We start from the raw sequence: 27325 nt of genomic DNA, 5'->3' as shown, positions 1-27325 counted from the left end.
ATGCTCTTCAGTACTTTACAAAAAGTGCTGCAACCTGGTGGAAAATGCATCAGGCCATACAAGGATGTAACGGAGCAAAAACTTGGGAGGAATTCAAGATGACTCTACTGAGGTCTCGTCTTATTCAGAAGCCCTATGGCAATAAAATGAAGAAACATTATGCATGCAAGATTTGTGGTGAGATAGGACATACCCATGAAGAACACAAGGATGGATGCCCTCATTGTGAAGGAAATCACCAAGCCGAAGAATGTACAGCCATGAAGGTTACTTGTTTCTTGTGTGAAGGAACTATGCACTACCCTGCCCAGTGTCATATTTATCCCAAGGTACAAGAAATTACCAAGCAGCAGAAGGAACAGTGAAAGAAGCCCTCGGGGAAAGTTTAAGAAAACCGGTGATGAAAGAAGATGTTGACGACCCTGATGGAGAAAGCCTAAACAGATTTTACTCCAATGATTGCTATTCATGTGGAGAGGAAGGACATTTTTCATAGTATTGCACGAAGGAAAACCAAGAGTATCTGGGAACCTTCCCGACGGAAGAAGTGGAGTTTGATCGACAAGAGATAGGGGAATTGGTCGGAACGAAGAAGTCAAGGAAGAGAAAGAGCATGTATCCCAGAACAACCCAATTTCTACAGAAAAGGACCTGGGTCAAATCGCTTGTTATAGGTGCAAGGATTTAGGTCATTATGCTAGCAAATGCCCAGCAAGGAAGCCAAGAACCGAAGGAGCCAAGATAACCACCAGGAAGCCCCTAGATTTGTCTGAAGTCATTTGTTTATGCTGCAAAGGAGTAGGACATTTTGCCAGAGAATGTTCAGACTCGAGGAAAGCTTGAGCAGAGTAGTTGAGATCTTGATATTGGAATAAAGCATGTAATAAATATGGGATGCACTTTTATTTTCGTTGGAGATGTTGAGTTGAGTTATGAAATGGAAATTGTAATAGTTCGTGAAGGAATAAAAGTTGATATGTTTGAAATCTCATATGAGGTGTCATGAGTTCTTTGTTGATTGTGAGTGCCTCCCTCACCATGTCACCCAGACTTAAAACTTGAGCCCATGGGCAAGATGACCCAAACCTTTCCCCCAAAATAACCACATTTCACCCAAGGAAATACATACAGTATCCTGAGTACCCCTTCTATCTTATGCCTGCAGATGACAACCCTTTACGAGTCTTTTCTGAAGGGCCCAGAAACGATCATGACCCTGACCAGTGATCAGGATTACCCGAAGATCCTGAAGGACATGATGAAGCATATTAATCTTGAAGGAGATGCAGTTTACAAGGGTTATCCTTTCATGGAGAAGGGAGTTGAACTTTGGTATGTGGAGGTACACCTCCACCGTGTGAAGGGAGTTTTCCCAAAGACTATGGGTCAACACTTCTTCATTTCTCAAGTGCCATGAGCAACATTCTTTGATTCTGTTCATGAAGCTGCTATGGAAGACATACGTCAGATTGGAGAAATACTAGAAGCAAGACTCCGTTACACTCAGGAATACCTGAGGGAGGTGCATGCAGAGATGATGGAGATGAAGCTCATGGCCACCACGATGAAGCGAAACATCAATGAGTTGAAGGATCACATCGCAAAATTCTAGTGGGACTAAAGCATCTTCAAGTAGGGCAAAAGAATAAAGATGGAAGTAATGCTTGACCATGCCAAACTATGTGGGTGGCAGCTTTTGTAATAGAGTACTTTTGAAATTTGAGTTTTGAGCTGTGATTAAGGATGTAATAAAGGATTTGATATGAAGAGAATATGAATTATGGATGAACCAGTGCATTTTTTTGGCGATACTTGTCTGTGTGAACACTTGACCGATGGAAAGGAAAATGTTGTTCCATATATAGTTGGAGTTTGGACAAAATGAGTTGGAGTTTTGTTTTAGTTATGATGGTTATCTCAAGAGTATGAAGGAATGAAGTACTATTGGATTTAAAGGAGATATAATGTTGGAATATGGAGCAATAGTAACTCCAAGGATGAGTTAAGGATATACAAGTTTTAAGTGGGCTCATAACCCACAGGACCCAGGATTTGATAAGGAAACAAGCACAATCTTGTTGAAGAAAAGAATTCTGGAAGAAGCTATGAGTTCATCAACAGACATTCCATAGGAGGTTACATAAACCCGAGAGTTGTGAAGAAACGATAGAGGTTTTGTTTGGCTTGCAGAACCAATGGATTTACCCGAACCCAGTTCATGGAGAAGAGAAGTTCTGCAATGCTTGTGAGGATGCCCAAGTGTTAGAAAACGTGATTCACTATCTGCGTATGTAGTAATGATTCAAGTACGGGATGGATTGGCCCCCATACCGTAGACTTCTATCATGAGCTATCATATGTTGATAGAAAATCAGAGAGCCTTAAAACCCTAGAAGAGTGTCGACTCGACAAGCCAAAACCCTAGAATGGCAGGACAATGGAAACCCTGTATAGGCACCTGTCCCAATCATAGGTTATGCGGTGAGGTTCAGCCCAGACCCATTTCCTGCAGGAGGAACCAATAATTGTTGACCACCATGAGGATTTCGATAGTTGTTTAGCATTGGCAACAGCCTGACAGCTAAGAAGACCCAGATTCGGAAGGACCTTATTTGATGCAAGGACTCAAGATTTTGAGGAAAAGGTCATGCCCTTACCTGAAGAGCCTTAAAGAAAGAGTTACTCCAGGGAGTATGAGAGGACCGACACCGTCAATGCAAAGGATGGAGTACATGAGTTTTGTCGGAACTGTAACCATGCTTCTAAGGGTGGTAGCACCCCATACCTCGTGTTGATGAATGGATTTTCAAGGATACCCCCCAAACCTAACCTTCTTTCTAGCCTCTTCGAATCTCGAGGACGAGATTCATTTTAAGGGTGGTAGTTTGTAACATCCCAAAATTCTAAATTTTGGAATGTTATATTAAATAAATAACTATGATTGTTTGTTTGATTGTTGTGTGATTGATTGTGTGAAATTGAGTGGAAATTGAAAACTTTTTGAAAGTTGAATGATAGAGAATAAAAGGACTTTCCCGAAACTTTCATCTTGCATTTTTCTTGATCTCCATGAATTCAAATTCATTTCATTACAAAACCCTAGAGTGAAGATAATATGACTTCTTCCATTTAAATAAATGAAACGGGGTTCGAAAATGACTTGAATTTCCATTTGAAATATTTTAAATTTAGAAACTTTAAACAACTCAATGAGTTCATGAGGGAAGATAAAATGACTTCTTCATATTTGAAGAAAGAGAGTTGGAAGTTTCAAAGAAATAAATTGGAAGTCACTTTGAAGTTATTTGAAACTCAATTTCCATTTGAAGTTGTTTGAAATTCCAAATTCAAATCCAATTGGGAGTTATTTGAGTTTCTATTCAAAATATTTTCTCCTAAAACTAAATAAATGGAAATAAGGGTAAAATGATTCCCTTCAATAGAAAATTAGGAGAAAATAAATTTTAAATCATTTTGCTATTTTAAAAATGATTTTTATTGATTTTAACTATAATAGTAGCATTGTTTGACTTTTATGATTTATTTTGGATTTTATTTGAACTTGAAAATTAGTCCATCTCGAGGTATTTTCCTGAGCATTTTGGTATATGATATGCCTATGTATATTTTTTATTTAATTTACTTCTGTTGGAGTTTTCTTTCCGTTTAAAAAAACGCACGCGCACACGCACCCACGCGCGGGCTCAGCCACCGCTGGCCAGAGCTGGCCCACGGCCATAGCAGGCCGAGCCAGGCCGCCCCCGCGCCCGAAGGCCACTGCACGCTCGCCCGCTCCTCGTCTCCCTCTCTGTCCCGCTGACCCGCAGGCCCCGCGCCCATCGTCCCCAACCTCCGCTCGTTCCGCTCGGGATAGAGCACGAGGCTGCCGCCCGCAACCACCGGCGCCATTGCCCTTGCAGATAAACTTATCCGCTGCATCCCGAGCCCTCTCTCTGCGCCTATAAGAATCCCTCGATCCCCTCTCTCCGTTCAGCTAATCCGTTCGTCACCATGCCTCTCGCATCGCTCGCCGTAGCCACTTGGATCTCGCCGGAGCCATGCTAGTTCATCGGAGGATTTCGTCGCCCGTGAGCCACCCCGGCCTCCACCGACTACTTCTTTTTGTTGCCCGAGTTGAAGCGCATCTCGTTGACATCCTCCTCTTGTCCCTAGGTCACCAGAGACGCCGCCCTGACGACCTGCGTCCTCGCCGGAGCACGGAGCCGCCGCCCTTTGCTCCACCCGTCCCGGCCACCCTGACGCGCGCCGTCACCACCACCGGACCGCCCACCTCGCGCCCGTCCCGTCTGTCCTCTTCCCCGCCACCGAGGAGCACCGCAGCCGCCGCCCCGTCCACCACCCAACGCCTGCGCCACCGTCTCCTGTTCGTCATCGTTGCCACCGTGAGCTAACCCCCTTTCTGTTTAGTTTTTTTAGATTGGTTAATCGCGGTTTTTATTTAACCGTGCGGTTTTAGTTTAACTGTGCGGTTTTATTTTAAACCGATGTCATTTTTTTGTTAGCCGTCGCTGCTGTTTTGCTTAAAGTCCAAGCGTCCGCTGTATAAGCTACACGGCGAACACCTTTCGGCCACTAGGAATTTGCCACGTGTTAGGTACCTGTTTGCAATAGTTTTCTTCACTGTCTAGTCCCTGTAATTAGCAGATTAGTCCCTAAACTTAGAATAGCCCCAACTTTTTACCCGTAGGTCCAAATTCGATGAAACCAGTGGCAAAATTGTAACGCCCTCGATGTGGCTATATCTCCCACGTGTCGAAGCACAACTTAGAGGCATAACCGCATTGAAAGCAATGTCGCAAGTGAGGTAATCTTCGCAAACAACCCATGTAATACTTAAGGGAAAGAGATACATGGTTGGATTACAATCGCCACTTCACACAATTACATGAATAAAGAATTACATCACCCAGATACAATCAGGGTCCAACTACGAAACCAAAATAAAAGAAGACTACCCCAAATGCTACACAGATCCCCGATCGACGCCAACTGGGCTCCACTACTGATCAACTAGAACGAAACAACACAAAGGGCAAGATCTTCATCGAGCTCCTCCTTGAGCTTGGTTGCATCACCTGCTTGGTAACATCGGCACCTGCAAACTGGTTTTGGAAGTATCTGTGGGTCACGGGGACTCAGCAATCTCGCACCCTCGCGATCAAGACTATTTAAGCTTATGGGAAGGGTAAAAGGTATGAGGTGGAGCTGCATCAAGCGACTAGCATATATGGTGGCTAACATACGCAAAAGAGAGTGAGAAGAGAAGGCAAAAGCACGGTCGAGAAACTATGATCAAGAAGTGATCCTAGAGCAACCTACGTCAAGCATAACTCCAAAACCGTGTTCACCTCCGGACTCCGCCGAGAAGAGACCATCACAGTTACACACGCGGTTGATGCATTTTAATTAAGATCAACTTCAGGTTTTCTACAATCAGACATTAACAAATTCCCATCTGCCCATAACCGCGGGCATGGCTTTCGAAAGTTCAAATCCCTGCAGGGGTGTCCCAACTTAGCCCATCACAAGCTCTCACGGTCAACGAAGGATATTCCTTCTCCCAAGACAATCCGATCAGACTCGGCATCCCAGTTACAAGACATCCTCGACAATGGTAAAACAAGTCCAGCAAGACCGCCCGATGCGCCGACATCCCGATAGGAGCTGCACATATCTCGTTCTTAGGGCAACACCAGATAAGCAATCTGTACAACTAAAACCAGCCCTCGAGTTTCCCCGAGGTGGCGCTGCAAGGGGCTCTAGTTTGGACCAACACTTAGACAAGCACTGGCCCGGGGGGTTAAAATAAAATGACCCTCGGGATGCGCGACTCCCAAGGGAAAAAGGCTAGGTGGCGAATGGTAAAACCAAGGTTGGGCCTTGCTGGAGGAGTTTTATTCAAAGCGAACTGTCAAGGGATTCCCATTATAATCCAACCGTGTAAGGAACGCAAAATCCGGGAACATAACACCGATATAACGGAAACTAGGGTGGCAAGAGTGGAACAAAACACCAGGCATAAGGCTGAGCCTTCCACCCTTTACCAAGTATATAGATGCATTAATTAAATAAGAGGTATTGTGATATCCCAACAAAATATCCATGCTCCAACAAGGAACAAACTCCAATCTTCACCTGCAACTATCAACGCTATAAGAGGGGGCTGAGCAAAGCGGTAACATAGCCAAACAACGGTTTGCTAGGACAAGGAGGGTTAGAGGCTTGGCTTAACAATATGGGAGGCATGATAAGCAAGTGGTAGGTATCGCAGCATAGGCATAGCAAAAGAGCGAGCAACTAGCAAGCAAAGATAGAAGTGATTTCGAGGGTATGGTCATCTTGCCTGAGATCCCGCAAGGAAGAAGAACGAGTCCATGAAGAAGACAAACGGACGAAGTCGAACGAATCCTCACAAACGCGATGTTATCGGAACCAACCCAAAGAAGCAACACCGGAAAGGAGCAAACAACATAGTAAACAACCACCACATACACATGGCATGATGCACAACCAAGTATGATGCATGTCCGGTTTAAATATGCATGGCATGGCAAGGGGCACAAACAAAACTACAAGTTAAGTGGAGCTCAATATGCAACGAGTTGCATATTGACGGAGCACCACATCAATTATTTAGTCCGATCTTGTTTATGTACTCAACAATATTAAAGGTTGGTTAACATGGCAAGAGGTGAGACATAAAGGAATTATCTATCTAAACAATTTAAATGGGGTCGGATATAGCAAACAACAAATCCGGTAAATCCCCATATGCATTTAGCAAATTAATACAAACAACAATTTTAAACATTCTTGATGTTGTTAACATGATGCAGATGACATGTGCAAGTTTATGCAATTTTTTTAAGAAAAAATGTTGACAGGAGCATATTATGAAGCATTGTCATCATGGCGGAAACGAAAGAGGTGCCACGGCAACGATAACGGGAATGGTGCCACGACGGCGAAACGGAAATGATGTCATGGCAACCTTCCAATGATCCGGTAGCTCACGAGGATACCGGTGCAAAAGGAAAAGTGGCGGGAGCGAGCAAAAGAAGGTGGGGCGCTCCCGGATACCGGGTGTCCCAAGTGTCGGTGGCATGGCAACCGAGGGTCGTGCATGAGTCAAACGGGCACGCTGCAAACACGGGGTTCATCTCGTATCACACAACATTCGTCCACGGTGGTCGTTCTCGGCGGTTATACCTTCAAAGTGTGTTGGCGGAGGGGTTCGGGTCAAGCGGTGTAGTCGTTCATGATCGTCGTGGGAAGTAGTGGTACTCGGCGATGGTAGAGGAAGTAGTTGTTCACGCGGCGGTAGTCGAACTTGACGATACCGTTACACGGGTCTTCGGCAACGGTAGTGGTACCCATTTTGTAGTCGTGCACATTCCGTAGATGTTCGAGGTCACGGCGAGGATCTTGACGTCCACGGAGTCTTCGAGGGTCGACGGTAGTGGTACTCGGGTCGTCGGCGACGGTAGTTGTTCTATGCATCGGGTGTCAAGGTACTTGTCGAGGTACTTGCCATTCTTAGCGGTTCTGAAAACGGCGGTAGATGAACAAGACGCATCGTCGTGGTACTTGGCAAAAATCTCAAAGAAGATGCCTGACGGTCCCGATTACGGTCGTGTGAACGTTCAGTGAAGACGAACTTGACGGACTTGCCGAACTGAAGGGGTACTTGGCGTTTTTAGGATTCCGAAGAAGGCGGTAGAGGTACTTGGCGCTCCGGTTCTTGCGGGGTAGTCGAACTCGATGAATCCGAAGGGGTACTCAGCGAAACCGCGTAGTTGTACACCTGTTGAAGTAGTGGTACTCCGATGTCGACGATTGTTGAACTTGGAGGGCCATCGTTAGTCTCCTGACTTGGGTCTCCGTGTGCACGTCTTGACAGGTCCGGGGGTTCTCGGTGGTGGCCATAGTCTTCCTGATGGCGCCGTGGTGGTCTAGCAGCCGCAGCAACAAGGGCGTCGAGGCCCATGGGCGCAGAGGAGATGGAGAGGAGGCCGGTTCAGCAGTGAGGAGGATGCAGGGGAGGCCCGGGCAGCACATGGGGCTGTTGTTGCTGCTCCGGCAAGTAGGCAGCGGGTCGAGGCGCTCGGGATCCCGCGTCCAGATCGAGCGGGGCAAGGGAGCAGCGGGACGGCATGGAGGTCGAGGAAGATGAGCTCGAGGCGACGCTGGAGCATGGTGGCACGGCGGCCGGACGAAGCAGGGAGACTCGATGGAGGTCACCGGCGCGGAGAAGTCGCAGGCGAGGTGCAGGCGTAGCAGAGGAGACGAGGCGGCGCTTGGGGCTCGGGGTCGCGGGGAAGGAGCAGCTCCGGTGGTGCGGCGCCGGAGACGGCAGGGGAGCGACGTCCTGGGGCAGCGCGGTGAGGCGAAGGTCGATGGCGGCGAGCAGGCTCCAGCCTAGGGATCGGGATCCCCCTCCTGGTCGCGCTGAGAGGGATGGAGGAAGCGAGAGGAGGGAGGAGCGAGAGGAAGAGGGAGGTTGGAGGCGTTGGTGGGATAAGGAGGCGGGGCATCGAGGGAGAGATGCGGTGCGAGCGAGGGAGGTTGGGATCGAGCGCTCGGCTCTCCTGGCGGCGCAAGCGGGGAGACAAGGAGGAGGGGATCGAGGGAGAGGGTCCGGGCGAGGGGAGAGGCTGGGCCTAGGGTTACGGACTACAGCGGGGTTGTTGGGCCGGCGCGAGAGGCCCAGTGAGAGGAGGTCTAACAGGTCGGTTGGTGATGGAGAGGCCCAGGTGGGCTGCGGCTAGCTCGAAATTGCTGTTTCCTCTTTCTCTAATTTTCTTCAAGCATAAAATAAAGAGAAAATCACAGGGGAAAAGAAGACGTGTATGAGAAATATAAAAATATCCTCATGACCTTGAATTCATGCCCTATTTGATAAAATTGGTTTGGACATTTTAGAGGTAGAAAAATAAAACAAGTTTAAATATGACTCAAACTTGAGGCTTTTTTGAACCTAACCAAAACAACTCCAAAGGATTTGAAATTTGACAAAGAGGGTTTAGGCATGGAGAACTAGCACCAGGAAAAGAATGAACATTAATGAAGGAGGAGGGCAAGATGGCACTTGCAAAAAGAAAGAAAAGAGAAGGAAGGAAGGTGGTGATGCATGGATCTCACATGGGGCATGGAACAAAATGTCATGCATGAAATGATGCAATGCAAAATATGCAATGATGAATGCAACAAGCTAAAAAAATCACACAACGAAAACCCGAAAACCCTGGAAGGCAACTGGAGCTCCGGTCTTGGGGCGTCACAACACTCCACCACTACAAGAGGATCTCGTCCCGAGATCTAGAATGGCACCAGAGGGAAAACGAAAGAGAAAGAGAAGAGGTAAAGCTAAGTTGCTTCTTTGACAAATGAGTGAGACCAAAGAACCTTGAAAAGGTTGAACAAATTTGAAAGAAAGAATACAACGAAGATGAACAAAGTTGAAAATCTCCATTAGAAAAGAGGAACAAGGAACATCACGAGAACCCTGTAGGTTGAGAGACACAAGAGAAAGGTTGGAAAGGACAAGAAGTACATGCAAGCACTCCGGTTAAAACGAGATGATGGGTTGAAAAGAGCAACATCACAATGCCTCCGGAAGAGAGAATGGAATGGAATGAATGAAGGGAAACACGATCTTGAGAGAGCACGCTTACAACAAATGCTAGAAGGAGTTGTTGGAAAACCAACAATGAAAAGAATAATCTTGATATGGTCTTATGGAATACATCTCAAATTATGAGGTGACAACCTGCCACTCACGGGAAGGAGAATTGGATTGATATGAACAAGCAGACGAGAACATATTTCACCGGGAGGGTAGATGGAGAACTTGGATCATATATTATCACCATTAATAGAATTAATCCTTAGGGAAAGCTTTAGGTGAAATATAACCCCAGATAACTCCAATGACGAGATTTATGGATTTAAAATACCTCGTTCTTAACAACATGTGAATCATGAGACATGAACTCAAATTATCAAGAATGACATAATACCACCTCGAATGATACGGTTGAAAGAATTGCACTTTGAAATGCAAAATGAAGAATGATTGAGCTCCTCTGAAAAGAATCTTGATGAACACTTCAAGAAGGAATTAAATCCTTGATGAACCATCATGTAGAACCTTCATGAAGAACTCAGTAACAAAAGGAATGACCGAACGGAATGAAAGAGACGTTGAAAACACAAAGTGAAGCCTTGCGATGATTTAGATGAATCTCCGTGATAATATAGTAGCGAGAGCTTTGAACTCCGTAAAAGAAAGATGAGCACTTGAAACCAAGAATATAATCATCGTGAACAAACTCCGGAAGAAAGGGTTAACATATGGATGAAACAAGAATAGGAATTACATTATGTGTATCCTTCATCAATTAAATTGATGACAAACAATGGATTTGGCACACTACTTATTCTCGAAGAAAGGATTAAGATAACATAAACTTGAGAATGTCTTCCACGAACTACCATTAGGATTTGGAAGAACAATAAATTGATCCGGTAACCAAGGAAGAGAACTCTTGAACGAACCACCGTAAGAATTGAAAATGATAGAAGTAGGGGTGAATCACCGGTAAGAATTAGCAAATGAACGAAGATATATGAGAGAGTTTAGATATAAGAGAACGAAGAGATCATGAACTGATTAGAGAATATTTGAATGATGCACCGGTAAGATTTGGAGAATGTGAGCTGAAGGCTGGAATGAAAAATATTTGAAAAGATGGCCTTTGTAGGAAAGAAATGGAAACAACTCATTAAATGTTCCGGGTGGGTGAAAAGAATCCTCACAATCAAAACAATTATGAGAGGATGTCATAAGGCTAGCACCATGAATCTTCAAGAGAACGGATAGAGAGGAACTCTTCTTCGGTCTTCACAATCCGAGAATGACGACGAGAAACACCACCATGAATTATTGGGCACACCGGAATGAAAAATAGAAAAGGTTGAGCCAATGATGAAAGAATTTGAAAGATCTTGGAGAAAAGGCATTTGACTGATGATAAATCATTCTTATGTCAAACTTTGAAAGATTAGAGAATAGCTCCGGTAAAATAAGAAGAGTCAGGTAAGACCCTAAGAAAAGACCTGTGGGTTAGGGCCCACTCAAAAGTTACACCGTAGACCGATTTAAAAGAGAGATAGCGTCGGTTGAATTAAATGACTCGAATGAGATAACATCCTCAAAATAGCTCGAACGTATTAAGAGTGGAAACATGAATCTTTGAGACATCTTGAGCACTCCGGAACAAATGAGTAGCGAGAAGTGAATATTATGAGGTGCACCGGCATAAGAAAAGCATTGAAACGAGGAAAAGATATGATCAACAAAGCTTGACTTGAAACCACCGGAGATGAAAAGAATGAAGAATGATGAACTTGAGGCTCCGTTAGGATCTTCATGAGAATCACCGGATAAGAACATTGAAAGAAAATAATGAAGAGACTTCACACGAATAAAATGGATACTTGATTAAGACATCGGATTTCTTGAAGAAAAGGGGTGGGTGGGCGGGAAAAACAAAGGCAACTTGGGGACGGATGAAACAAACACCGTTGAGAAGAACTGATACTTGATCTTGCGGATGTTGAAAAGATCGGATCCACTTGAAGAGAAACACGCCGGTGAAAAAGGATTGACAAGACAATCTCGATGATCAAGAAGGATTAGTATTCACATCGGAGTATGAGAACACCATTTAGGAAAGGTATGGAATCAACATTTGACTTCGAAGCAACTCGAATACCACAGCTCAAAACAAAAACAAAGGATTGGCTTGCAGAATAAGCCGGAACAAACATATGATAGAGATTTCGTCTGAAGTTTTTGTGGTGGGGCCTACACGGGCTTGATCGTACAGCACCATAATGTACAAGGCAGTGCGCATGACATACGAAGCATCCCTGAGTCGGCATAGCAAAGGACTCTTTAAGACACAATGAGACCACTGTAAAACCAACCGTGGATAGGCGGACCACTAGACGTCGAACCCCAATTTCATATCATACATATGTCGGAAAGATATCCTAAGAGCTACTTGAATTCCCACTTATAAACTCCTGAAACTTTCCAGTTATGCAATCAGGTGTTGGGGATTAAGGGGAAGCATAATATCTCACCCAAAACTAACAAATCCTACATCCAGCTGTATCCATCCTTCAACACATAACCAAGAAACCTTCGGAAATCGTTTACCTCAGCCTTTGAAAAGCATCCGTTATATGAGTTATGGCAATACTCCCGAACTCCCGCCCCAGTACTAGGTGGCGTCAAGGTTATCTCACCAACAACTGCATAAAAGAGATTTTCGATGTCGGCGAAACTCAGGTATTCCAGAATTGCAACGATAAAATTGTGACGACAACACCTCGGAGCTCAACTCCCCGGGACACTGCCACAACCCCTAAATGTCAGGAGGCACCAAGAACAATGTTCTCGTCACAAAACCATCAGAACGATTCCAAGATACCCGCGAGATCCTAAATTTTTTTAGTGAAATTTGAGGAGAGAAGAGTCAAAACTCTACGTCAGGATGCCTCACCAGAGCAACGAAGGGACTGAGGAGTAAAAAGAATCCTACTCTCCGATATATATAATCCTAAAAGACTCAAAACATTTTTCTAGACTCAACAACGCCAGCGATTCGATCAAGCAGGGGGCTCCTAAGGTCGGGGAAGGCTCTGATTACCAACTTGTAACGGTATCGAGGGCGTTACAAAAATGTTCGTCTCGAATAGCTTTATCCAGAAAACCAACTTTGAAAACTTTTGGCCAAATTCAAATTTGAACTTTATTCAGATTTGAATTCAAACTTCAATTGGCCATATCTCCTAAACCGTAGCTCCGATTGATGTGGTTCTTTTTGCACCATGTCACCGTAGCCAAACCTTACCACTTGGACCATTGTCACACATTTTCCACACAGAAATGGTATGTCTATGATAGTTTTACTATTATGCCATGTATGCACTTTAGTACACATCACATCTTTGCACCCTATGTCACATGTTGTTTTGCACTTAGGATTTTTTTTTCCATGCTAGTTAAGTGTGTTGAATGTTCATTTGGTTTTCCAAGAATTTTTCTTTGCATGTTCTTCTTGGTTCTCTAAAATGATTGCTTATGTGAGTGCAATGTTTGACTTTATAGATTTTCATCGGAGAGTGACGAATAGTTCTATTAAGTAAATTTTTGAGAGCGATATCATCTTCATCAACTATTACCAGGAAAGTTCACATTTGACCATTCTTCCAAGTACATGTGTTTATATTATGCACTTAGTCCTTTTGTGGTAGGTTTGCATGGTAGGATTTATTGTTGCCAGATGGCTATGACGTTACCGAGTAGTTCATTTGAGGTAGGTCTGATTTATACATCCTTGTCACCAACGTGTAAGTTTATTTTTGCCTCGCCAAATGTAGACGTGGTTTGGGAAGCGAACATGGTGAGACATGAGTGACATAGTAATCAGGACCAAGACTTGTAAATGAACTACCTGGGCGGTATTTGGTTTGAATGGTGGCGAAGTACAGTGGGAGCATGCATGGTTAATCCATGGTGGTGCACCACTAGTGGTCGGCCGCCCAGGCTCAAAGAGATCAATCGTATTCCCATGTCTAGAAGCTTCTGTGTGCAACCACAAGCCAATATGGGCTCTGGCTTAGTTGAGTAGATAGTGTGACCTCTTCCGGGATAGGCTACCAGATGTAGAATGAGTAGGTGTACCGGCCTCTCCGTGGGTTAAGGGGAAATTCGAAAGACTATATCTCGGTCATCCTGTTCTCAAACACCAGGCAGTGCAAGAATTTCAAGGGAGGCGAACGAGTCTTGTGGGGAAAAGTGCGCAAACCTCTGCAGAGTGTTAAAACCTAATCGATTAGCCGTGTCCCCGACTACGGACAACTTGAGCATCTAGTAGTGGAAATGCTGGGAGATCTCCTCACTCTTAATTAAACAGTTGGGTTTTAAATGAAACTTTGGGAATGGATTGAGTTGGGTTTACCAACTCATCCTATGCTATACAATAGTGATAGAATAATATCTTTTATTCTAGGGAAAAACTAGCTTTATGCAAAAACTAAACTTAGAGCTTTCCACCAGCCAAATTGCATGTACAAATAGGTTCATTACTCTTATGATGTGACTTGTCAGTACATTCAATGTACTGACCTATAGGGCTGCAACGTCTTATGTTGCAGGAATTTTCTACGACGAGTAAGAGTTACGTTGTAGGGTTACGGTCTACACTCAACTTGTCATTGGCGTTGATGGACTCCACACCCTTATGTTTGTTTCCGCCGAGACTTCTGAGGTATGTATCAGTTTTACGTTATTTATACATGTGATTGCACTTTGATATATACATTGATGTACTGTGTGTGCCAGCATACCGATCCAGGGATGGCACAGATACACAGAGGCTTGACCGTTTGAGGTCGGGTCGCTACATTCTCAATCAAAGTAGACAAGGGCATATCATTAGGATCAGAAGAAACACTCTTACTAGCAAATAATTTCATAAGTTCATCCATCTTTCCACTCAAAACATTAATTTCTTCTATCGTATGCACCTTTTTATTAGTAGATCTTTTAGTATGCCATTGAGAATAATTAACCATAATATTATCTAGGAGTTTAGTAGCTTCTCCTAAAGTGATTTCCATAAAAGTGCCTCCCGCGGCCGAATCTAAAAGATTTCTAGAAGCAAAATTCAATCCGGCATAAAAATTTTGTATAATCATCCACAAATTCAAACCATGAGTAGGGCAATTACATATCATTAATTTCATCCTCTCGCAAGCTTGCGCAACATGTTCATGATCAAGTTGCTTAAAATTCATAATATCGTTTCTAAGAGAGATGATCTTAGCGGGAGGAAAATACTTAGAGATAAAAGCATCTTTGCACTTGTTCCACGAATCAATACTATTTTTAGGCAAAGACGAAAACCAAGCTTTAGCACGATATCTAAGCGAAAAAGGAAATAGCATCAATTTAACAATATCGTTATCCACATCTTTCTTCGTTTGCATATCACACAAATCAACGAAGTTATTTAGATGGTAGTGGCATCTTCACTAGGAAGGCCGGAAAACGGATCTTTCATGACAAGATTCGGCAAAGGGGCATTAATTTCACAAGATTCAGCACCGGTAAGAGGAGCAATCGGAGTGCTAATAAAATCATTGTTGTTGGTATTGGTAAAGTCACACAATTTAGAGTTATCTTGAGCCATCATGACAAGCAAGCAATCCAACACACAAGCAAACAAAAAAGCAAGCGGGCAAAAGGAGGCAAATAGAGAAAGAGAGGGAGGATAGAGAGAGAGAGAGCGAATAAAACGGCAAGGGTGAAGTGGGGGATAGAAAAACGACAGGAAAATGGCAAATAATATAATGCGGGAGATAAGGATTGTGATGGGTACTTGGTATATTGACTTTTGCATAGACTCCCCGACAACGGCGCCAGAAATGGCTCGTTGTTGGTAGTCAAATCTTGACTTGCGCGAACCTCCCCGGCAACGGCGCCAGAAATCCTTCTTGCTACCTCTTGAGCACTGTGTTGGTTTTCCCTTGAAGAGGAAAGGGTGATGCAGCAAAGTAGCGTAAGTATTTCCCTCGGTTTTTGAGAACCAAGGTATCAATCCAGTAGGAGGCTACGCGCGAGTCCCTTGCACCTGCACAAAACAAATAAATCCTCGCAACCAACGCGATGTGGGGTTGTCAATCCTACACGGCCACTTACGAGAGTGAGATCTGATAGATATGATAAGATAATATTTTTGGTATTTTTATGATAAAGATGCAAAGTAAAATAAAAGGCAATGAAAATAACTAAGTATGGGAATATTAATATAATGAAGATAGACCCGGGGGCCATAGGTTTCACTAGTGGCTTCTCTCAAGAGCATAAGTATTTTACGGTGGGTGAACGAATTACTGTTGAGCAATTGACAGAATTGAGCATAGTTATGAGAATATCTAGGTATGATCATGTATATAGGAATCACATCTGAGACAAGTAGACCGACTCCTGCCTGCATCTACTACTATTACTCCACTCATCGACCGCTATCCAGCATGCATCTAGAGTATTAAGTTCATGAAAATAGAGTAATACCTTAAGCAAGATGACATGATGTAGAGGGATAAATTCATGCAATGTGATAAAAACCCCATCTTGTTATCCTCGATGGCAACAATACAATACGTGCCTTGCTGCCCCTACTGTCACTGGGAAAGGACACCACAAGATTGAACCCAAAGCTAAGCACTTCTCCCATTGCAAGAAAGATCAATCTAGTAGGCCAAACCAAACTGATAATTCGAAGAGACTTGCAAAGATAACCAATCATACATAAAAGAATTCAGAGAAGATTCAAATATTGTTCATAGATAATCTTGATCATAAACCCACAATTCATCGGTCTCAACAAACACACCGCAAAAACAAGATTACATTGAATAGATCTCCACAAGAGAGGGGGAGAACATTGTATTGAGATCCAAAAAGAGAGAAGAAGCCATCTAGCTAATAACTATGGACCCTTGGGTCTGAGGTGAACTACTCACACTTCATCGGAGAGGCTATAGTGTTGATGTAGAAGCCCTCCATGATGGATACCCCCTCCGGCGGAGCTCCGGAACAGGCCCCAACATGGGATCTCGTGGATACAGAAAGTTACGGCGGTGGAATTAGGGTTTTGGCTCCGTGTCTGATCGTTTGAGGGTACGTAGGTATATATAGGAGGAAGGAGTACGTCGGTGGAGCAACAGGGGGCCCACGAGGGTGGAGAGCGCCTGGGGGGTAGGCGTGCCCCCCTACCTCGTGGCCTCCTCCTTTGTTTCTTGACGTAGGGTCCAAGTCTCCTGGATCATGTTCGGTGAGAAAATCACGTTCCCAAAGGTTTCATTCCGTTTGGACTCCGTTTGATATTCCTTTTCTTCGAAACCCTAAAATAGGCAAAAAAAACAGCAATTCTAGGTTGGGCCTCCGGTTAATAGGTTAGTCCCAAAAATAATATAAAGTGGATAATAAAGCCCAATAATGTCCAAAACAGTAGATAATATAGCATGGAGCAATAAAAAATTATAGATACGTTGGAGACGTATCACAAACCGATGTAATAATAATAAACCTAACTCTTGGCTAGATCTAATCTGGAGCGTTGGATATTGATCTAACAGATGAAGGTGAAGGTGGCTTACAGCGATGTTGATGACGTACAGAGGCAATGGAGCAGCGGTCGGCGTCGAGCGAGGCGGTGATTCTGGGGTCGTGGGCGTCGGCGGAGGGGTCGGTGAGATGCGATGGCGCGAGGGGTTCATCTGGGTGGTGTTGGTGATGGCTACCGCGAGCGCAACAAGCTCGAGAACCTCCCGTAATCTCACCGTGCTCCGGCGAGCCGGACGAACTTGTTGACGAAGCTGGAGCAAAGAAACGAGGATGGAACCTTGTCAAAACGATGGGCCACGGCGAGGGCAAGCGATTTGGTGAAAGAAGAAGTCGCAAAGGGCTCGCCGGTGAAGAAGAACGATAGTGAACTATGATGGATGGGGTGAGATCGGAATGGAGATGGCAGCGGACGTGGGAGGTTTTTGCGAGGGTTTTGAAGGGCTCGCAGGAGGACGGGTAGGGGTACTTATAGTACGTGTTCCTTGGGCTAGGGGTCGAGTCGGGCTAGGGTTTTGAGAGAGGTGCGGACGCGGCCGGCATCGAACGGAACGAGATATAGGCACGGGAGTATCGGGACAAAGGAGATGATGCTGTGGGGTCCAGCTGTTAGAGGAAATAAACATTTTTTTTTGAAAATTCCAAATAAAACCATATTTGAATTCAAACTTTTGGCATTATTTTCTTCTGACGTTTTTGGAGTGTCATTTTAGCTCCTCTCATACTTTTGATCAAGTATTTGCCAGGGATATTTGAATGAATGTTCAAATGCCAAGTTGAATCCAAATGCAAATAAAACTCAATTGCCACTGAAATTTTCAAATGTCACTCAGCTCAATCAAAAAGCATAGATGCTTAGCTAATAACTGTAAAACATTCCAAATTGAAAATTTGGGATGTTACAGGTAAACTACTCACACTTCATCGGAAGGGCTATAGGGTTGATTTAGATGCCCTTCGAGATTGAATCCCCCTCCGGCAGTTTGCCGGAAAAGGCCCCAAGATGTGATCTCACGGGAACAGCAGGTTGCGGTGGCGAAAAAGTATTTTTGTGGCTTGTTCTGAGGGTTTGGGAATATATGTGAATTTATATGATGAAGAAGTAGGTCGGTGGAATCCTGAGGGGGCCACAAGACAGGGGGACACGTCCTCCCTCCCCCCCCCCACCTAGGGCGCGCCCCTATGGCTTGCCGCCGCCTCCTCAGTCTTTTTGACTTGGACTCCAAGTCCTACCGGTGTCTTCTGGTCCAAGAAAAATCATCACAAAAGTTTTGTTCCGTCTAGACTACGTTTGATATTCCTTTTCTGCGAAACTCAAAAATAAGAAAAAAAACAGAAACTTGCACTAGGCTCTAGGTTAATAGGTTAGTCTGAAAAATAATATAAAATGGCATATTAATGCATATCAAACATCCAAAACAGATAATATAATAGCGTGGAACAATAAAAAATTATAGATACGTTGGAGAAGTATCAAGCATCCCCAAGCTTAATTTCTGCTTGTCCTCGAGTAGGTAAATGACAAAAAAAGAATTTTTGATGTGGAATGCTACCTAACATGTTTATCCATGTAATTTTCTTTATTTTGGCATAAATATTCAGATCCATAAGATTGAAAACAAAAGTTTAATATTGACATAAAAACAATAATACTTCAAGCATACTAACAAAGCAATCATGTCTTCTCAAATAACATGGCCAAAGAAAGTTATCCCTACAAAATCATATAGTCTGGCTATGCTCCATCTTCATCACACGAAGTATTAAATCATGCACAACCCCGATGACAAGCCAAGCAATTGTTTCATACTTTTGATGTTCTCAAACTTTTTCAACTTTCACGCAATACATGAGCGTGAGCCATGGATATAGCACTATAGGTGGAATAGAATATGGTGGTTGTGGAGAAGACAAAAAGAAGGAAATAGTCTCACATCAACTAGGCGTATCAACGGGCTATGGAGATGCCCATCAATAGATATCAATGTGAGTGAGTAGGGATTGTCATGCAACGGATGCACTAGAGCTATAAGTGTATGAAAGCTCAAAAAGAAACTAAGTGTGTGTGCATCCAACTCGCTTGCTCCCGAAGACCTAGGGCAATTTAAGGAAGGCCATCATTGGAATATACAAGCCAAGTTCTATAATGAAAATTCCCCACTAGTATATGGAAGTGAAAACATAGGAGACTCTCTATCATGAAGATCATGGTGCTACTTTGAATCACAAGTGTGGAAAAAGGATAGTAACATTCTCCCTTCTCTCTTTTATCTCATTGTTTTGGTGGGATTCTTTGGCCTCTTATATTTTTGTGGGTTATTTGGCCTCTTTTATTCTTTTGTAAAGTCTGGAGACTCATCCCAACTTGTGAGGGAATCATAGCTTCCATCATCCTTTCCTCACATGGGACAATGCTCTAATAATGATGATCATCACACTTTTATTTACTTACAACTCAAGAATTACAACTCGATACTAGAACAAATATATGACTCTATGAATGCCTCCGGCGGTGTACCGGGATGTGCAATGACTCAAGAGTGACATGTATAAAAAATATGAATGGTGGCTTTGCCACAAATACGATGTCAACTACATGATCATGCAAAGCAATATGACAATGATGAAGCGTGTCATAATAAACGGAACGGTGGAAGTTGCATGGCAATATATCTCAGAATGGCTATGGAGATGCCATAATATGTAGGTATGGTGGATGTTTTGAGGAAGGTGATGGTGGGTTTAATGCACCGGCGAAAGTTGCACGGTACTAGAGAGGCTAGCAATAGTGGAAGGGTGAGGGTGCGTATAATCCATGGACTCAACATTAGTCATAAAGAACTCACATACTTATTGCAAAAAAATTATTAGATATAGAAACAAAGTAATGGACGCATGCTCCTAGGGGGATAGATTGGTAGGAAAAGACCATCGCTCGTCCACGACCGCCACTCATAAGGAAGACAATCAATAAATAAATCATGCTTCGACTTCATCACATAACGCTTCTCCATACGTGCATGCTACGGGAATCACAAACTTCAACACAAGTATTTCTACAATCCACAACTACCCACTAGCATGACTCTAATATCACCATCTTTATATCGCAAAACTATTGCAAGGAATCAAACATATCATATTCAGTTATCTACAAGTTTTATGTAGGATTTTATGACTAACCATGTGAATGACCAGTTCCTGTCATCTCTCTAAATAGATATAAGTGAAGCAAGAGAGTTTAATTCTTCCTACAAAAGATATGTCCACGCTCTAACAAATATAAGTGAAGCAAAAGAGCATTCTACAAATGTCAGTTTTCTATGTGTAGGGTTGGTTGAACAGTAGCTGATGGAGGAGCGCGCGGTGTGAGCCTGGATGAATAGGAGCCCGTGGATGAACAGTCGCTGGTGGAGGCTGGAGGAGGTCGACGGTAGATGAACAGTAGCCCATGGAGGCAGTCGACGGTGGATGAACAGTAGCCCGTGGAGGCAGTCGACGGTGGAGATGAACAGTATCCCGTGGAGTCCCGTTTTGCGGTACGCCACACCCCTCCCAATGAACAGGACCCCCGTTTCGACCGTAGCGCTCCAACACAAGTCCGTTTCCTCCATTTTGCGGTACGCCACACCCCTCCCGATCAACAGGACCCCGTTTCCACCGTAGGAGGTCCGTTTCCTCCGTTTTGTGGTACGGCAGACCCCTCCCGATGAACATGATCCCGTTTCGACCATGGCTGGTCGAACACAAGGTCGTTTCCTTTGTTTTGCGGTACGCCAGGCCTCGTTTCCATCGGCTATTCTGTCCAAGACGGTTGGCTCTCGATGAACAGCATGCGTTCCGTTGCCTCCCGATGAACACGACATTGTTTCTCCGTTCCGGCCCAGTCAGTTCGCTGCCCGATGAACAGGACGCGTTGCTCCCATCCGTTGCCTCTCCATGTACACAAGCCCTGGCTGTCCGCGAGTACGTGCTCGAGACCCCGCCCGTATGTACGTATGGGGCCGTATTCTTTGCCCTGTGGCTGTACGTACGTGTACAGAACTTAGACGGGACTGCGTGAACTGCTATTTTGGGTGCTCTACAATGACACACGTGCCGCTACTTACTCGGCCACAGTTTATACTTGCAGAGAGACCGATCGACCAGTATGTACGTACACGTTCGCGACCAGAATGACAACGCTACATACGCATCGACCAGGTGGGTCCTGACTGTCAGGCACTTCCTTGTATGCAAATATGTAGCTGGTGGGCCCCAGTAGTCAGGGGGCGAATCATTGTTTTTGCCCATAATATGGACGCACTTCCTTGCGTGCGAAGATGTAGCTGGTGGGTCCCAGCAGTCAGGGGGAAAACATTTTTTTTGTAAAATACGGTGGCCTGTCCGGTGGGTCCCTGCTGTCAGGTGGAGGAATAATTATTTTGTGCGTAATAAGGAGGCACTTCCTTGCTGCGGTCGTGGACCCAGCTGTCAGCCTCTCCACGTACAGTATTCTTCCGATGGAAGTCGATCGTTGACCACATTGACCACGCCGTGCCAAGAGCACCAAGGCGGTGAACGACGGCGAGGCCTAGGAAGGGGATGACGTGGAGTCGGGGAAGACGCGGCAGTGGATGCCCGCGCGGAAAAGAGTATGAGGGTTCACTGGTTCCACTGTGGTGTGAGGCTGCCGTCGTCGCAGGACCTGGCCAGCGGTGGGAGTAGTAGGGGGCGGCGAGGCCTCCGCGGCAGCACAGCCGGTCACGGGAGGCAGGAGCAGGCGGCACGACCAGCGCTGCTTTGGGCGGCTGGAGCAAGAAGACCAGAGGTTGAAGAAGCACTACGGCTGTTGGATGGACATCGTACAGTCACTGGAGCTAGAATCATTCATATAGACTAAGTTGACAAAGCCCTCCGTCCTCGTCAACTTAGTAGGCCCACATGTCAGCCTCCCACTATGCTGGGTCCCAGCTAGCAGGGGGAGTATTCATTTTTCTGTGCGTAATAAGGAGGCACTTTCTTGCGTGCGTGCGAAGATATAGCTGGTGGGTTTGACCTGTCAGCGGGGGGGCGTTTTTTTCACGAAATACAGAGGCCCTTCTGGTGGGTCCTAGATGTCAAGTGGAGGAATCATTATTTTGCGCGTAATAAGGAGGCATTTCCTTGTGTGCGGCCGTGGACCCAGTTGTTAGCCTCTCGACGTAAAGTCCACGTCCGATGAATGTCGTTCGTTGACCACGTTGACCACGGCGCACCGAGAGCACCAGGGCGATGGACGACGGCGAGGCCTAGGAAGGGAACGACACGGAGCCGAGGAAGACACGACAGTGGCTGCCCACGCGGTGGGGAGTACGAGGGTTGACTGATTCGGTTGCCGTCGCCGGAAAATAATAGGAGGTGTGGGTGAGTAGAGGGATAGTCAGGCCAAGGATGCAAGTCTGGTGGGGTCGTGACTCGTGAGGCCTGCCCGGGAGCACAGCCGGCCATGAGAGGCGGGAGCAGGTGGTTCCGCCGGCGCTAGTTTGAGCGGGTGGAGCAGAAAGATCTGAGACTGAAGAAGCACGATTGCCATTAGATTGACATCTAACGGTCTAACGCTGGTAGAGTTGATTGTTGACTAAGTTTTTTTAGAAACTTTATGTACGCATGAACTTAGTAGGCCCACAAGTTAGCCTCCAAATTTATGATAGACAACATAAAGCTTATTTGTTTTTTTAATAATTTGCAACCCATTTGCTAATTCTAAGTAATTTATTACATCCCATTTTCTATCCAATACCACGGTCAAAAAGTTCAACCTTATTTTGCATATTTTCGTGAAGTCCGAACTGTTGTAATCCCGAAATGATAAACATTTTTTTGAGAACTTATTAATTTGACAAAAAAATCATTTTGTTTTTGTAAGCAAACAAGACGTGGGACAATTGAGTTGGTTTAAGGGAAAACCAGTGATAAAAATATCAGTACTGAGAGGAAAAACAACAATAAAAAAGGATGTAAATATAAAAGGGGAACTTTATGTATTTTCAATATAATGATACATGTATATGAACTAATAAAAGTATAGGTAAAGATTAGAAATGGAAGTAGGACATGACATTTCAAAAGAAGAATAAAACTAGGTTGTGTGTTTGGTTCAGTAAAAAAACTGTCTGTAGATGTTGTAAAACAAAATATAACTAACGCAGTACTTTTCTCTTTCGGAACTGACCGAGCCCGAGAGGTATTTGCATAGAGCGAGCGTGGCCTGATCTTTTGCTGCAGCTGAACACACCCTATCCAAAACAAACTGTTTCCCCTCGAAATCAGAAACCTTATCCGGGACAACCGTCATGTAATAAGCAACGAAAACACTCACTACAGTTCCAAAGAAAAACTCGCTGCCAGCAGCCCCCAGCCCCCAGAACAGTGTTAAACATTCCATTTTGCCGATATTCTTTAGGTTGCCAGGAGGCGTTACCCGACTGGTTGCTACTCTGAATATTCAGTTTCTACCAAATTTGTTTCAACTGTTACAGAACTTTCAGCTTCAACAAGCAGATGGTAGCCTATCAGTAGAAGATCAAAAGAAGCACATCAACATCATCCCCAACAGGGAATACTCTAGCTCTAGTTGGCGATACGAAAAACAAAACCGTGGCCGTAACCAGAAAGTTCAAGCAGGACACACCTTTGTGCAGAAACCATACGTTATGTTAACTGGCAAGTGTCTGGTTAAAGGCTTGGATTTATAACTGGCACCTTTACCAAGCTTGTCTCCAGGCATGGTTCCCCTACTCTAAATGGAGAGTTAAATGGTGATTATCATTATAGTATATTACTTGCTATCAAGCCGATTCGATAAGGCATGAAAGTTACCACCAAGACTAGAAGCTCCAGAATGCTGCCATATGCTGATTGGGCATGGGATTTCCAGAAAGATTGGTCCAAAGCAGAACATGCCAATTGAACACGGTTTCCTTGAGAAGACCAATTCAAAGCAAAACCAGTAAACACGGCACTAGCGCACAATATTCGGTGCAGATTGCAAGAGAAACCCCGTAAAACAAAAACAAAAACGCTGCACTGGAATTGGTTGCTGAAGCAATTGACTTTGTCATACCTGATACTGCACTGTTACTGCTAGTATATAAACATCGGTAGCATCAAAGCTCACAAGGGCACAGCTGCACACCGCTGCTATTCCCATACTCCAACGATCACAGATCCACAATCTACTAAACTAACTAGCACCATGGTTGCTGAGTGGTCAGTTGGGCTTTTCGACTGCTTTGGGGATTTCCGCACCTGTATGCAGACCTAGCTTTTGCTCTGTTCTTCTTGCACCCCTTGTACATGGGTTTCATAAGCAGCATGCAAACTTGCAAAGTACTCATCTATGTTCCGCTCCATTTCCAAACATTGCAGGTTGCTTGACTTTCTGGTGCCCCTGTGTTACCTTTGGTCGTCTTGCTGGGATTGTGGACAAAGGCTCCCCATGTAGGTGTTTCACTTAGAATTCGCGCTTGGGTTGAAGCATAAAAATCATCGATCTTTGTGGCTGAGTCTCCTTGTTTTCAGCATGCTGCATGAAATGGGACCCTGTATGTTTGCCTGGCTTGCGTAGGCTACAACTGGTTGTATTCTTGTACCAAACGCTCGGCGATGCGGTCGCGATACAACTTGAAAGCATCGCCCTGCATGGACTGCTGTGTCCACTTCTTCTGTGAGAGTTGCGCGCTATGCCAAGAGTACAAGGAGATGGAAAACCGTGGCTTCAACATGGCCAAAGGTCGCTGCGTCTTACTGAAAGAATGCATAGTCAAGAAAATTCATGCGGTTTCACAAAGGCAAAGTAATCATGACTAAATCATTACATTTGCAGGATGGGAAGGTAGCAACAAGATGGTGGGGTGTGTGCAAGGCATGAAAGCACCTGGGAAGCAAGGGATGTGTTTCTAGAACATGTCTATAAAATGATGCTCTTAGCTCTCCTGTTCTCTGTTAATTTTCATTTGATGATGTTCTACAACATTCAAAGGGGAAATAAAGGCAGGCCTAGTGACTTGCTCCATTTGGTAATCAAGTTGTTAAATCTCCTTTTATCTGTCCTTGTGATTTTGATTCAGTTTTCGTACTTCCATTTATGATCTGTCACTTGAGAAGCATTATATGGTTGTAGACTGTACTGAAGTTAGTGGCCTGTGAACTAAAATGCAGTGCTCAAGCTGTAAAGCTATGAATCTCTTGACTCAATACTGACTGCCGAACTGGCATGGGGAATAAATATGGGGCATCCTGTATGCTTAAGATGATTGAAGAAAAATATGATAACAAAAAACTACACAACAAGCAAGAAATTTCAAGAAAGATTGGACATATACAGATGCTCATAATTGCGATGGCAAAAGAAATCACACGAGAGGTAGTTCAGCCGCATGAAACATGAAACGTTGTCCTAAGAAAGATATAAACCACAGGGCAAAAAGAAATCAAACCGGAATATGGACCATGTTGCATGCATGGTGTAGTCATTTTACGTTGACTTCATGGTACCCTCTAGTCCTGTAGCCAATCAGTTCGGGCCAGATCAGCGAATTCCTCATCTCAAAACTTTAAGAGCAAGCCCTGGCACACCGAGGGGACTTTACAGTATATGATATTGGATCTCCACATAATAACTGTGCAATATTCGTTAATTACTTAGCTATCTGTAGGCTTGGACAGGGAGAAGTTATGACCAACACTTTTACAAGCGTATCACCAGGCATGGTTCCCCCATTTTAGACCGAGATCGACATGGTGATTATCATCAGTATTTTACTATCAGGCTGATTTCATACATAAGGAAAACGACGATACAGCATGGAAATTACCACCAAAGCTGGAAGCTCCAAAGTGCTGACATATGCTGATTCAGCATGGGATTTCCAAAAGATTGATCCAAAGCAGAACATGCCAATTGAACACGGTGTCCTTGGGAAGACCAATCCAAAGCCAAACCTGTAAACACAGCATTAGCGAACAACAACCGGTGCAGATTGCAAGAGAAAACTGATAAAAACAAGAAAGAAATTTCTGCACTGGAGTCGGTTGAATCAATTGACCTTTTCATATCTTCTAACTAGTACTGCACCATTACTACTAGTATATAAACATTGGTTGCTCACAAAGGCACAGCTGCACACCACGCTATTCCGAACTCCATAGGTTACAAATTCACAATCTACCAAACTAACTAGTACCATGGTTGCGGAGAGGTCAGTTGGGCTTTTCGACTGCCTTGACGATTTTGACATCTGTATGCAGAGCTAGCCTTTTTTTGTTCTTCTTGTGCCTCTTATACATGGGTTTTGTAAAGCAGCATGCAAAGTACTGGGGGACTGGATTATTTACCCCATTTGCAGTACTCATTTGTGTATCATTATATTTCCTAACATTGCAGGTTGCTTGACTTGCTGGTGCCCCTGTGTTACCTTTGGCCGCATTGCTGAGATTGCAGACAAAGGCTCCACATGTAGGTGTTTCTCTTAGAATTTGTGCTTGGTTTGAAGCATAAAAATCATCGACCTTCTCGGCTGACTCTCCTCGTTTTCAGCATGCTGCATGAGTGGGACCCTGTATGTTTGCCTGTCGCTCTTATGCTGCCACTGGTTGTATTCTTTTCCCAAACGCTCGGCGATGCGGTCTCAATATAACTTGCAAGAATGGCCCTTCATGGACTGGTAAGTCCACCTCCACTATCCGAGTTGCGCGCTATGCCAAGAGTACAGGGAGCTGGAAAATCGCGGCTTCAACATGGCCAAAGGTCTCTGCGTCTTACTGAAAGAAAGCATAATCATGAGTATTAATGTTAACAAAGAAGAAATAATCATGACTAAATCATGCTCTACACCATTTTCATTTGCAGGATGGAAAGGTAGCAACAAGTTTGTGGGGTGTGTGCAAGGCATGAAAGCACCAGTGAAGCAAGCGATGTGCTTCTAGAACATGTCCATGATTTGATGGCTATGAATATGATGATTGGCTCTACTGTTTTCTGTTAATTTTTGCTACGCGATGTTCTCCAACATCCAAAGGGATAATAAAGGCGGGCTTATATGACTTGCTCCATTTGGTAACCAAGTTCTTAAATATCCT

At 44.3% G+C, this 27325-nt stretch overlaps 1 long non-coding RNA gene across 1 annotated transcript; it reads left to right on the top strand.

The window, feature by feature from the left end:
* The first annotated feature begins 24095 nt into the window (after positions 1-24095).
* Positions 24096-25646, top strand: LOC119331478. The gene is made up of 3 exons (XR_005160522.1): positions 24096-24495; positions 24614-24977; positions 25071-25646. It is a non-coding gene; the product is annotated as an uncharacterized LOC119331478 (long non-coding RNA).
* Positions 25647-27325: the final 1679 nt, after the last annotated feature.

The sequence above is a fragment of the Triticum dicoccoides genome, chromosome 7A, assembly GCF_002162155.2.
Source record: "Triticum dicoccoides isolate Atlit2015 ecotype Zavitan chromosome 7A, WEW_v2.0, whole genome shotgun sequence".
Lineage (NCBI taxonomy): Eukaryota > Viridiplantae > Streptophyta > Magnoliopsida > Poales > Poaceae > Triticum > Triticum dicoccoides.
This window is presented reverse-complemented; position numbering and strand designations above follow the sequence as displayed.